General features: G+C 46.7%; 1 protein-coding gene across 1 annotated transcript in view; it reads right to left on the bottom strand.

Moving 5' to 3' along the window:
• Positions 1–13,507: 13,507 nt before the first annotated feature.
• Positions 13,508–13,511, bottom strand: part of msmb (microseminoprotein beta) — a 14,739-nt gene continuing 14,735 nt past the window's right edge. Inside the window, exon 4 of the mRNA XM_071409297.1 lies at positions 13,508–13,511. This exon is cut by the window's right edge and continues 203 nt beyond it. The gene's annotated coding sequence lies outside the window, so the exon portion shown is untranslated.

Below are 13,511 nucleotides of genomic sequence, written 5' to 3'. Positions count from 1 at the left end.
AGCCAGAAGAGGACTGGCCACCCCTCATAGCCTGATTCCTCTCTAGGTTTCTTCCTAGGTTTTGGCCTTTCTAGGGAGTTTTTCCTAGCCACCGTGCTTCTACACCTGCATTGCTTGCTGTTTGGGGTTTTAGGCTGGGTTTCTGTACAGCACTTTGAGATATCAGCTGATGTACGAAGGGCTATATAAATACATTTGATTTGATTCCCAATCTGGGCTGTAGAGCCCCACATCATCTAAATAAGATGTGGCGTACGCTTGGTGCAGTTTTAGGACCTTGTCCATTAGTCGTTGAAAGGTGGCTTCGGGCCCCGTGTAAGCCGAATGGCATGACGGTGTTTTGAAACAAACCATCAGGGGTTGCAAAGGCTGTCTTTTCTTTGGCCCTGGGGTCAGAGGAATTTGCCAGTACCCTTTGGTTAGGTCCAGGGTCGTAATGTACCGAGCTTTACCAATTTTCTACAGTAGTTCATCTACTCGGGGCATGGGGTAGGCATCAAACTTGGAGATTTCATTTACCTTCCGAAAGTCGTTACAGAACCGCAAAGACCCATCGGGCTTGGAGACCATCACAATTGGGCTAGACCACTCACTATGTAACTCTTCGATCACTCCAGCTGCCAATATTTTCTCAGCCTGTCGAGCCTCAGGTACCCGATATGGCCTCATGCTCACTTTTCTCCCTGGGAAACGATATCAGAGTCGAATGCCTTGGCCAGGTCGATGAATACAGCTGCACAGTATTGTCTCTTATCGATGGCGGTTATGGTATCGTTTAGGACCTTGAGCGTGGCTGAGGTGCACCCATGACCAGCTCGGAAACCAGATTGCATAGCGGAGAAGATACGGTGGGATTTGAAATGGTCGGTGATCTGTTTTGTTAACTTGGCTTTCGAAGACCTTAGAAAGGCAGGGTAGGATAGATATAGGTCTGTAGCAGTTTGGGTCTAGAGTGTCTCCCCCTTTGAAGAGGGGGATGACTGCGGCAGGATCTCAGATGGGGATCTCAGATGATACAAAAGAGAGGTTGAACAGGCTAGTAATAGGGGTTGCAACAATTTCGGCTGATAGTGTTAGAAAGAGAGGGTCCAGATTGTCTAGCACGGCTGATTTGTAGGGGTCCAGATTTTGCAGCTCTTTCAGATCATCAGCTATCTGGATTTGGGTGAAGGAGAAATGGGGGAGGCTTGGGAAAGTTGCTGTGGAGGGTGCAGGGCTGTTGACCGGTGAAGGGGTAGCCAGGTGGAAAGCATGGCCAGCCTTAGAAAAATACTTATTGAATTCTCAATTATTGTGGATTTATCGGTGGTGACAGTGTTTCATATTCTCAGAGCAGTGGGCAGCTGGGAGGAGGTGCTATTATTCTCCATGGACTTTACAGTGTCCCAGAACTTTTTGAAGTTTGTGCTGCAGGATGCAAATTTCTGTTTGAAAAAGCTAGCCTTTTGCTTTCCTAACTGCCTGTGTATATTGGTTCCTAACTTCCCTGAAAAGTTGCATATTGCGGGGGCTATTTGATGCTAATGCCGTATGCCACAGGATGTTTTTGTGCTGGTCAAGGGCAGTCAGGTCTGGAGTGAACCAAGGGCTATATCTGTTCCTGGCTCAAATTTTTTGAAAGGGGTATGTTTATTTAAGATTGTGAGGAAAGCACGTTTAAAGAATAACCAGGCATCCTCTACTAACGGAATGAGGTCAATATCCTTCCAGGATACCCGGGCCAGGTCGATGAGGAAGGCCTGCTCGCTGAAGTGTTTTAGGGAGTGTTTGATAGTGATGAGGGGTGGTCGTTTGACCGCAGACCCATTACGGACGCAAGCATTGAGGCAGTGATCACTGAGATCCTGGTTGAAGACAGCAGAGGTGTATTTGGAGGGCAGGTTGGTTAGGATGATGTCTATGAGGGTGCCTGTGTTTACGGATTTGGGGTTATACCTGGTAGGTTCATTGATAATTTGTGTGAGATTGAGGGCATCAAGCTTAGATTGTAGGACGGCCGGGGTGTTAAGCATGTCCCAGTTTAGGTCACCTAACAGCACGAGCTCTGAAGATAGATGGGGGGCAATCAATTCACATATGGTGTCCAGGGCACAGCTGGGGGCAGAAGGTGGTTTATAGCAGGCGGTAACAGTGAGAGACTTGATTCTGGAAAGGTGGATTTTTAAAAGTACAATCTCGAATTGTTTGAGCACAGACCTGGTGAGTAGGACAGAACTCTGCAGGCTATCTTTGCAATAGATTGCAACTCCGCCCCCTTTGGCAGTTCTATCTTGTCAGAAAATGTTATAGCTAGGGATGGAAATGTCAGGGTTATTGGTGGCCTTTCTAAGCCAGGATTCAGACACAGCTAGAACATCCGGGTTGGCAGAGTGTGCTAAAGCAGTGAATAAAACAAACTTAAGGAGGAGGCTTCTAATGTTAACATAAGTGAAACCAAGGCTTTTCCAGTTACAGAAGTCAACAAAAGAGAGCGCCTGGGGAATGGGAGTGGAGCTAGGTACTGCAGGGCCTGGATTCACCTCTACATCACCAGAGGAGCAGAGGAAGAGTAGGATAAGGGTACGGGCTATAAGAACTGGTCGTCTAGTATGTCCGGGACAGAGAATAAAGGGAGCAGGTTTCTGGGCGTGGTAGAATAGATTCATAATAATGTACAGACAAAGGTATGGTAGGATGTGAATACAGTTGAGGTAAACCTATGCATTGAGTGACGATCAGAGAGGTATTGTCTCTAGAGACATCAATTAAACCAGGTGAGGTCACCGCATGTGTGGGGGGTGGGACAAGAGGGTTAGCTGAGGCATATTGAGCAGGGCTGGAGGCTCTACAGTGAAATAAGACAATAATAACTAACCAAAACAGCAATGGACAAGGCATATTGACATTAGGGAGAGGCATGCATAGCCGAGTGATCATAGGGTCCAATGAGTAGCTGGACGGGCTGGTGACACGGCGATTCAGACAGCTAGCGGGCCGGGGGCTATGTGCACACTGCCCACAAAATGAGGTGGCAACAGTTTCCTAACCTCATGCCAAATGTATGACCATATTGGAGAAATATATTTCCCTAAGATTACACAGACCCACAAAGAATTTGAAAACAAATCCAATCCAAAATACCACAGTGTTCCATCACAGCAGCAAAATGTGTGACCTGTTGCCACAAGAAAAGGGCAACAGTGAAGAACAAGCACCATTGTAAATGAAACCTATATTTATGTTTTTACTTTCCCTTTCGTACTTGAACTGTTTGCACATCATTACAACACAGTACATATACATAGAACATGTTATGTCTTTATTATTTTGGAACTTTTGTAAGTGTAATGTTTACTGTACATTTTTTATTGTTTATTTCACTTTTGTTTATTATCTTTCACTTGCTTTGGCAATGTTAACATATGTTTCCCATGCTAATAAAACCGTTAAATTGACATTTAATTAAAGAGAGAGAGAGAGAGACACACAGGGAGTCAGAGGCAGAGAGACAGAGAGACAGAGAGAGACACAGGGAGTGAGAGACAGAGAGACAGAGACAGAAAGAGAGACAGAGACAGAAAGAGAGAGACACACACACAGGGAGTCAGAGGCAGAGAGACAGAGACAGAAACAGAAACAGAGACAGACAGAGAGACAAAGATAGAAAGAGACAGAGAGAGACAGAAACAGAGGCAGACAGAGACACACAGGGAGAGAGAGACAGGAAGAGAGAGTTAATACCTAATGAATCTTGTTCTGGAGGAGGCTCTTCAAAGTGCCCACTGGGCACACACTGGTTAAATCAACATTGTTTCCACATCATTTCAACAAAACAACGTGTGGAATAAGAATTACAAATGTGGAATAGGCGTTGAATTGACGTCTGTGCCCAGTGGGTGGTCACTACCTGGCACAGCCACAAAGTCATACAGTCTGACATTAAACCTAACCTTAACCCTAACCCTAAACCTAACCTTAACCCTCACCTTAACCATACTACTAACCCTAACCCTAACCCTAACCCTAACCCTAACCCTAACCCTCACCTTAACCATACTACTAAGCCTAATGCCTAACCCTAACCCTAACCCATTAAACCTAACCTTAACCCTCACCTTAACCATACTACTAAGCCTAATGCCTAACCCTAACCCTAAACCTAACCTTAACCCTCACCTTAACCATACTACTAACCCTAACCCTAAACCTAAACCTAACCCTAACCCTAACCCTAACCCTAACCCTCACCTTAACCATACTACTAAGCCTAATGCCTAACCCTAACAATAAATTTATTAAACAAAAAATGCATGTTTACAATATAGCCAATTTTGACTTTGCAGTTGACCTATCTAAGCGGAAATCACTCAGTTCTGCCTACAGGAAAAGACTCATGATAAAAAAGTAAACCTGCTAATAGTTTGTTCTGCATTAAGTCAAAGAGGACAGTCAGAACAGATAACCTACCCCCAGGCCAGCGTCATGACAACAGTCAGAACAGATAACCTACCCCCAGGCCAGCGTCATGACAACAGTCAGAACAGATAACCTACCCCCAGGCCAGCGTCATGACAACAGTCAGAACAGATAACCTACCCCCAGGCCAGCGTCATGACAACAGTCAGAACAGATAACCTACCCCCAGGCCAGCGTCATGACAACAGTCAGAACAGATAACCTACCCCCAGACCACCGTCATGACAACAGTCAGAACAGATAACCTACCCCCAGGCCAGCGTCATGACAACAGTCAGAACAGATAACCTACCCCCAGGCCAGCGTCATGACAACAGTCAGAACAGATAACCTACCCCCAGGCCAGCGTCATGACAACAGTCAGAACAGATAACCTACCCCCAGGCCACCGTCATGACAACAGTCAGAACAGATAACCTACCCCCAGGCCAGCGTCATGACAACAGTCAGAACAGATAACCTACCCCCAGGCCAGCGTCATGACAACAGTCAGAACAGATAACCTACCCCCAGGCCAGCGTCATGACAACAGTCAGAACAGATAACCTACCCCCAGGCCACCGTCATGACAACAGTCAGAACAGATAACCTACCCCCAGGCCAGCGTCATGACAACAGTCAGAACAAATAACCTACCCCCAGGCCAGCGTCATGACAACAGTCAGAACAGATAACCTACCCCCAGGCCAGCGTCATGACAACAGTCAGAACAGATAACCTACCCCCAGGCCAGCATCATGACAACAGTCAGAACAGATAACCTACCCCCAGGCCAGCGTCATGACAACAGTCAGAACAGATAACCTAACCCCAGGCCAGCGTCATGACAACAGTCAGAACAGATAACCTACCCCCAGGCCAGCGTCATGACAACAGTCAGAACAGATAACCTACCCCCAGGCCAGCGTCATGACAACAGTCAGAACAGATAACCTACCCCCAGGCCAGCGTCATGACAACAGTCAGAACAGATAACCTACCCCCAGGCCAGCGTCATGACAACAGTCAGAACAGATAACCTACCCCCAGGCCAGCGTCATGACAACAGTCAGAACAGATAACCTACCCCCAGGCCAGCGTCATGACAACAGTCAGAACAGATAACCTACCCCCAGACCACCGTCATGACAACAGTCAGAACAGATAACCTACCCCCAGGCCAGCGTCATGACAACAGTCAGAACAGATAACCTACCCCCAGGCCAGCGTCATGACAACAGTCAGAACAGATAACCTACCCCCAGGCCAGCGTCATGACAACAGTCAGAACAGATAACCTACCCCCAGGCCAGCGTCATGACAACAGTCAGAACAGATAACCTACCCCCAGGCCAGCGTCATGACAACAGTCAGAACAGATAACCTACCCCCAGGCCAGCGTCATGACAACAGTCAGAACAGATAACCTACCCCCAGGCCAGCGTCATGACAACAGTCAGAACAGATAACCTACCCCCAGGCCACCGTCATGACAACAGTCAGAACAGATAACCTACCCCCAGGCCAGCGTCATGACAACAGTCAGAACAGATAACCTACCCCCAGGCCAGCGTCATGACAACAGTCAGAACAGATAACCTACCCCCAGGCCAGCGTCATGACAACAGTCAGAACAGATAACCTACCCCCAGGCCAGCGTCATGACAACAGTCAGAACAGATAACCTACCCCCAGGCCAGCGTCATGACAACAGTCAGAACAGATAACCTACCCCCAGGCCAGCGTCATGACAACAGTCAGAACAGATAACCTACCCCCAGGCCAGCGTCATGACAACAGTCAGAACAGATAACCTACCCCCAGGCCAGCGTCATGACAACAGTCAGAACAGATTTTTATTTTATTTATTTCACCTTTATTTAACCAGGTAGGCTAGTTGAGAACAAGTTCTCATTTGCAACTGCGACCTGGCCAAGATAAAGCATAGCAGTGTGAACAGACAACACAGAGTTACACATGGAGTAAACAATAAACAAGTCAATAACATGGTAGAAAAAAAGAGAATCTATATACAATGTGTGCAAAAGGCATGAGGTAGGCAATAAATCGAATAATTACAATTTAGCAGATTAACACTGGAGTGATAAATCATCAGATGATCATGTGCAAGAAGAGATATTGGTACTGGTGTGCAAAAGAGCAGAAAAGTAAATAAATAAAAGCAGTATGGGGGGTGAGGTAGGTAAATTGGGTGGGTAGTTTACAGATGGACTATGTACAGCTGCAGCGATCGGTTAGCTGCTCGGATAGCAGATTTTTAAAGTTGTTGAGGGAGATAAAAGTCTCCAACTTCAGAGATTTTTGCAATTCGTTCCAGTCGCAGGCAGCAGAGAACTGGAAGGAAAGGCGTCCAAATGAGGTTTTAGCTTTAGGGATGATCAGTGAGATACACCTGCTGGAGCGCGTGCTGCGGGTGGGTGTAGCCATCGTGACCAGTGAACTGAGATAAGGCGGCACTTTACCTAGCATAGCCTTGTAGATGACCTGGAGCCAGTGGGTCTGACGACGAACATGTAGCGAGGGCCAGCCGACTAGGGCATACAGGTCGCAGTGGTGGGTCGTATAAGGTGCTTTAGTAACAAAACGAATGGCACTGTGATAAACTGCATCCAGTTTGCTGAGTAGAGTGTTGGAAGCTATTTTGTAGATGACATCGCCGAAGTCGAGGATCGGCAGGATAGTCAGTTTTACTAGGGTAAGTTTGGCGGCGTGAGTGAAGGAGGCTTTGTTGCGGAATAGAAAGCCGATTCTTGATTTGATTTTGGATTGGAGATGTTTGATATGAGTCTGGAAGGAGAGTTTGCAGTCTAGCCAGACACCTAGGTACTTATAGATGTCCACATATTCTAGGTCGGAACCGTCCAGGGTGGTGATGCTAGTCGGGCGTGCGGGTGCAGGCAGCGAACGGTTGAAAAGCATGCATTTGGTTTTACTAGCGTTTAAGAGCAGTTGGAGGCCACGGAAGGAGTGTTGTATGGCATTGAAGCTCGTTTGGAGGTTAGATAGCACAGTGTCCAAGGAAGGGCCGGAAGTATATAGAATGGTGTCGTCTGCGTAGAGGTGGATCAGGGAATCGCCCGCAGCAAGAGCAACATCATTGATGTATACAGAGAAAAGAGTCGGCCCGAGAATTGAACCCTGTGGTACCCCCATAGAGACTGCCAGAGGACCGGACAACATGCCCTCCGATTTGACACACTGAACTCTGTCTGCAAAGTAGTTGGTGAACCAGGCAAGGCAGTCATTAGAAAAACCGAGGCTACTGAGTCTGCCGATAAGAATATGGTGATTGACAGAGTCGAAAGCCTTGGCCAGGTCGATGAAGACGGCTGCACAGTAATGTCTTTTATCGATGGCGGTTATGATGTCGTTTAGTACCTTGAGCGTGGCTGAGGTGCATCCGTGACCGGCTCGGAAACCGGATTGCACAGCGGAGAAGGTACGGTGGGATTCGAGATGGTCAGTGATCTGTTTGTTGACTTGGCTTTCGAAGACCTTAGATAGGCAGGGCAGGATGGATATAGGTCTGTAACAGTTTGGGTCCAGGGTGTCTCCCCCTTTGAAGAGGGGGATGACCGCGGCAGCTTTCCAATCCTTGGGGATCTCAGATGATACGAAGGAGAGGTTGAACAGGCTGGTAATAGGGGGTGCGACAATGGCGGCGGACAGTTTCAGAAATAGGGGGTCCAGATTGTCAAGCCCAGCTGATTTGTATGGGTCCAGGTTTTCCAGCTCTTTCAGAACATCTGCTATCTGGATTTGGGTAAAGGAGAAGCTGGGGAGGCTTGGGCGAGTAGCAGCGGGGGGGGCGGGGCTGTTGGCCAAGGTTGGAGTCGCCAGGAAGAAGGCATGGCCAGCCATTGAGAAATGCTTGTTGAAGTCTTCGATTATCACGGATTTATCGGTGGTGACCGTGTTACCTAGCCTCAGTGCAGTGGGCAGCTGGGAGGAGGTGCTCTTGTTCTCCATGGACTTTACAGTATCCCAGAACTTTTTGGAGTTAGAGCTACAGGATGCGAATTTCTGCTTGAAAAAGCTGGCCTTTGCTTTCCTGACTGACTGCGTGTATTGGTTCCTGACTTCCCTGAACAGTTGCATATCGCGGGGGCTCTTCGATGCTATTGCAGTTCGCCACAGGATGTTTTTGTGCTGGTCGAGGGCAGTCAGGTCTGGAGTGAACCAAGGGCTATATCTGTTCTTGGTTCTGCATTTTTTGAACGGAGCATGCTTGTCTAATATGGTGAGGAAGTAACATTTAAAGAATGACCAGGCATCCTCAACTGACGGGATGAGGTCAATATCCTTCCAGGGTACCCGGGCCAGGTCGATTAGAAAGGCCTGCTCGCAGAAGTGTTTTAGGGAGCGTTTGACAGTGATGAGGGGTGGTCGTTTGACCGCAGACCCGTGGCGGATACAGGCAATGAGGCAGTGATCGCTGAGATCTTGATTGAAGACAGCAGAGGTGTATTTGGAGGGCAGGTTGGTCAGGATAATGTCTATTAGGGTGCCCATGTTTACGGATTTAGGGTTGTACCTGGTGGGTTCCTTGATGATTTGTGTGAGATTGAGGGCATCAAGCTTGGATTGTAGGACTGCCGGGGTGTTAAGCATATCCCAGTTTAGGTCACCTAACAGAACAAACTCTGAAGCTAGATGGGGAGCGATCAATTCACAGATGGTGTCCAGGGCACAGCTGGGAGCTGAGGGGGGTCGGTAGCAGGCGGCAACAGTGAGAGACTTATTTCTGGAGAGATTAATTTTTAAAATTAGAAGTTCGAACTGTTTGGGCATAGACCTGGAAAGTATGACAGAACTTTGCAGGCTATCTCTGCAGTAGATTGCAACTCCTCCCCCTTTGGCAGTTCTATCTTGACGGAAAGTGTTATAGTTGGGTATGGAAATCTCAGAATTTTTGGTGGCCTTCCTAAGCCAGGATTCGGACACGGCAAGGACATCAGGATTGGCAGAGTGTGCTAAAGCGGTGAGTAAGGCAAACTTAGGGAGGAGGCTTCTGATGTTGACATGCATGAGGCCAAGGCTTTTTCGATCGCAGAAGTCAACAAATGAGGGTGACTGGGGACATGCAGGGCCTGGGTTTACCTCCACATCACCCGAGGAACAGAGGAGTAGTAGGATGAGGGTGCGGCTAAAGGCTATCAAAACTGGTCGCCTAGAGCGTTGGGGACAAAGAATAAAAGGAGCAGATTTATGGGCGTGGTAGAATAGATTCTGGGCATAATGTGCAGACAGGGGTATGGAGGGGCGCGGGTACAGCGGAGGCAAGCCCAGGCACTGGGTGATGATAAGAGAGGTTGTATCTCTGGACATGCTGGTCTCAATGGGTGAGGTCACCGCATGTGTGGGGGGTGGGACAAAGGGGGTATCAGAGGTACGGAGAGTGGAACTACAGGGTCCATTGCAAACCAAAACAATGACAATGAAAACTAGCCTGAACAACAGTATGCAAGGCATATTGATATTTGAGAGAGACATACAATAAGGCATAAAGTGATTGCAGGTCTTGATTGGGAGAGCTAGCTAAAACAACAGGTAAGATAACAGCAGCAATAACAGGGTGCTAGTCTGACACAGCAACAACAGGTAAAAAATGGCGATGACTAGGCAGAGAGGGTCGGATTAACTACACACGGATCCTGAGTTAAAGCACAGAGCCGACAGATAAGACACAAATAAACAGAATGGAGTACCGTGAATTAATGGACAGTCAAGCATGCATCAGCTATGTAGCCACGTGATCATAGTGTCCAGGGGGCAGCCGTAGATGGAGCAGAGGAGGCCTCCACTAAGCTAGCACGCGGCGTGTAAAGTTAGTAGCCCGGGGGGTGGTCTGCTCAGACCGAGGGGGTCTGCTCAGACGTGGTTGTGTCGACAGAGAATCCAAGCCAGATGGCGATGGCGAAAGAGAGGTTGTGAATTGTAGAATAGTGTTTGCTAACTGGTGCTAGCTTCGTGGCAGTGGCACTAGCTCTTCAGCTAGCCGGCAGATGGGCCTAGCTCGAGGCTAGCTCAAGGCTAACTGGTGCTTGCTTCGGGACAGAGGTGTTAGCCAGTAGTAGCCACTCGGTTGCAGCTAGCTAGCTGTGATGATACGGTGTAATTGTCCAGAGCTTTGCGTCAGGAATCCGGTGATGTGGTAGAGAAAAAGCAGTCCTATATGCTCTGGGTTGAGATAACCTACCCCCAGGCCAGCGTCATGACAACAGTCAGAACAGATAACCTACCCCCAGGCCAGCGTCATGACAACAGTCAGAACAGATATACAGTGCCTTCAGAAAGTATTACTACTTGACTTATTCCACATTTTGTTGGGTTACAGTCTGAATTTTTTTTTTAAATCTACACAAAATAATTTATACTGAAAAAGTGAAAGCCTGATTTTAGAATTTTTTACTGATTTATTGAAAATGAAATACAGAAATATCTAATTTGCAGAACTATTCACCCCTCTGAGTCAATACTTTGAAGAAGCACCTTTGGAGGTGATTGCAGCTCTGAGTTTTTTGGGGTAAGTCTCTAAAAGTTTTGGGTTGTACATGATTTGTCCATTATAATTTTTAAATTCTTCAAGCTCGGTCAAGTTGATTGTTGATCATTGCTAGACAGCCATTTTCAAGTATTGCCATAGATTTTCAAGCCGATTTACGTAACTAGGCCATTCAGAAACATTCAACGTCATCCAGTGTGGATTTGGCCTTGTATTTTAGGTTATTGTCCTGCTGAAAGGTTAATTAGTCTCCCAGAAAGCACACTGAACTAGGTTTATCTCTTGGATTTTGCTTTTGCTTTATTTCATCTATTTTATTTTTAAAAACTCCTTAGTCCTTGCCCGATGACAAGCATACCCATAACATGATGCAGCCAGGCCTCCCGAGTGGCGCATCGGTCTAAGGCACTGCAGTGCAGTGCTTGAGGCATCACTACAGCCCCGGGTTCAATTCCAGACTGTGTCACAGCCGGCCATGACCGGGACACCCGTGAGGCGGCGCACAGTTGGCCCAGGTCAACCCGAGTTAGGGCAGGGTTTGGCCAGCCAGGATTTACTTGTCCCATCTCGCTCTAGCGACTCCTTGTAGCGTGCCAGGCAACAGTCAGAACTGACTCCGGTTGCCAGCTGGACAGTGTTTCCTCCAACACATTGGTGCGGCTGGCTTCCAGGTTAAGCGAGCAGTATGTCAAGAAGCGGTGCGGCTTGGCAGGGTCATGTTTCGGAGGACGCATGGCTCTTCACCTTCACCTCTCCCGAGTCCGTAGGGGAGTTGCAGCGATGGGACATGAAATTGGGGAGAAAAGCGGGTAAAAAAACAAAACATGATGCAACCACCACCATGCTTGAAAATATGAATAGTGGTACTCAGTGATGTGTTGTGTTGGATTTGCCCAAAACTTAATGCTTTGTATTCAGGACAAAAAGTACATTTCTTTGCCACATGTTTTTTGCAGTATTACTTAAGTGCCTTGTTGCAAACAGGATGCATGTTTTGGAATATTTTTTTATTCTGTACAGGCTTCCTTCTTTTCACTCTGTCATTAGGTTGGTATTGTGGAGTAACTACAATGTTGTTGAACCATCCTCAGTTTTCTCCTACCACAGCTATTAAACTCTGCAACTGTTTTAAAGTCCATTGGCCTCATAGTGAAATTCTTTGCTGCTCGCACCTGCCCGCCCGTCCAGCATCACTACTCTGGACGGTTCTTACTTACAGTGGGGCAAAAAGTATTTAGTCAGCCACCAATTGTGCAAGTTCTCCCACTTAAAAATATGAGAGGCCTGTAATTTTCTTCATAGGTACACTTCAACTATGACAGACAAAATGAGAAAAAAAATTCCTGAAAATCACATTGTAGGATTTTTAATGAATTTATTTGCAAATTATGGTGGAAAATAAGTATTGGTTAGTGGCTATTTATATCTTTATTTGGTCGAAATTGTGATAGCTACCTATGCAGGAAAAAAATGGTGGGGAAAAAAAGTTGTGTCTTTTGCTATCGTGGTTAGCTAATAGATTTACATATTGTGTCTTCCCTGTAAAACATTTTAAAAATCAGAAATGATGGCTGGATTCACAAGATGTGTATCTTTCATCTGGTGTCTTGGACTTGTGATTTAATGATATTTAGATGCTAGTATTTACTTGTGACGCTATGCTAGGCTATGCTAGTCAGCTTTTTTACTGATGGGGGGTGCTCCCGGATCCGGGATTGGGACCAATTAGAAGTTAATTTTGCTGGACCCCAGGAAGAGTAGCTGCTGGCAGCTAATTGGGATCCATAATAAATACAAATACAAAATAGACAACAATAATTGTTTCACCTCTCCCACATTCACAATTAGAAAATTACAATGCTTGAGTTCATAATTTGGTCAAATATACTTGGATGTGTAGTGTCAGCGTTTGTTGCTGGCATGTCGTCCGTCCCTAAGTTTTCTTATCGTGCCAATGAAAAAAATCATCAAAGTAGTTTACAATATCAGTGGAACCAACATTTTCCACAACGAATTCGCTGCAAGGCACAGTTTTATTCAGATCCATGATGGCATTGAACTCCCTTCCATCGCCAATTACTCAAACAGCAAAATGACCTTTAAAAAACAGATTAAAAACCAACTCTTGGAACAGAAGGGACTGTAAGGGGACACACAAACACACTAACACAACATTTTTGTTGTACTGTTTGTATTTTTTAGCTGCATTGTTTGTATATCATTATATTTTACATTTGTTTGTCCTTATCTATCAGTGTATCAGTGTTTGTTACTTGTCACGTTCTGTGTGGACCCCAGGAAGAGTAGCTGCTGCCTTGGCAGGGGGGGGTCCATAATAAACCCCAGGAAGAGTAGCTGCTGCCTTGGCAGGGGGGGGTCCATAATAAACCCCAGGAAGAGTAGCTGCTGCCTTGGCAGGGGGGGGTCCATAATAAACCCCAGGAAGAGTAGCTGCTGCCTTGGCAGGGGGGGGTCCATAATAAACCCCAGGAAGAGTAGCTGCTGCTTCTGAAACAGCTCATGGGGATCCTAATAAACATTGACATGTTCA

The sequence above is a fragment of the Salvelinus alpinus genome, chromosome 7 (assembly GCF_045679555.1).
Source record: "Salvelinus alpinus chromosome 7, SLU_Salpinus.1, whole genome shotgun sequence".
Classification (NCBI taxonomy): Eukaryota; Metazoa; Chordata; class Actinopteri; order Salmoniformes; family Salmonidae; genus Salvelinus; species Salvelinus alpinus.
This window is presented reverse-complemented; position numbering and strand designations above follow the sequence as displayed.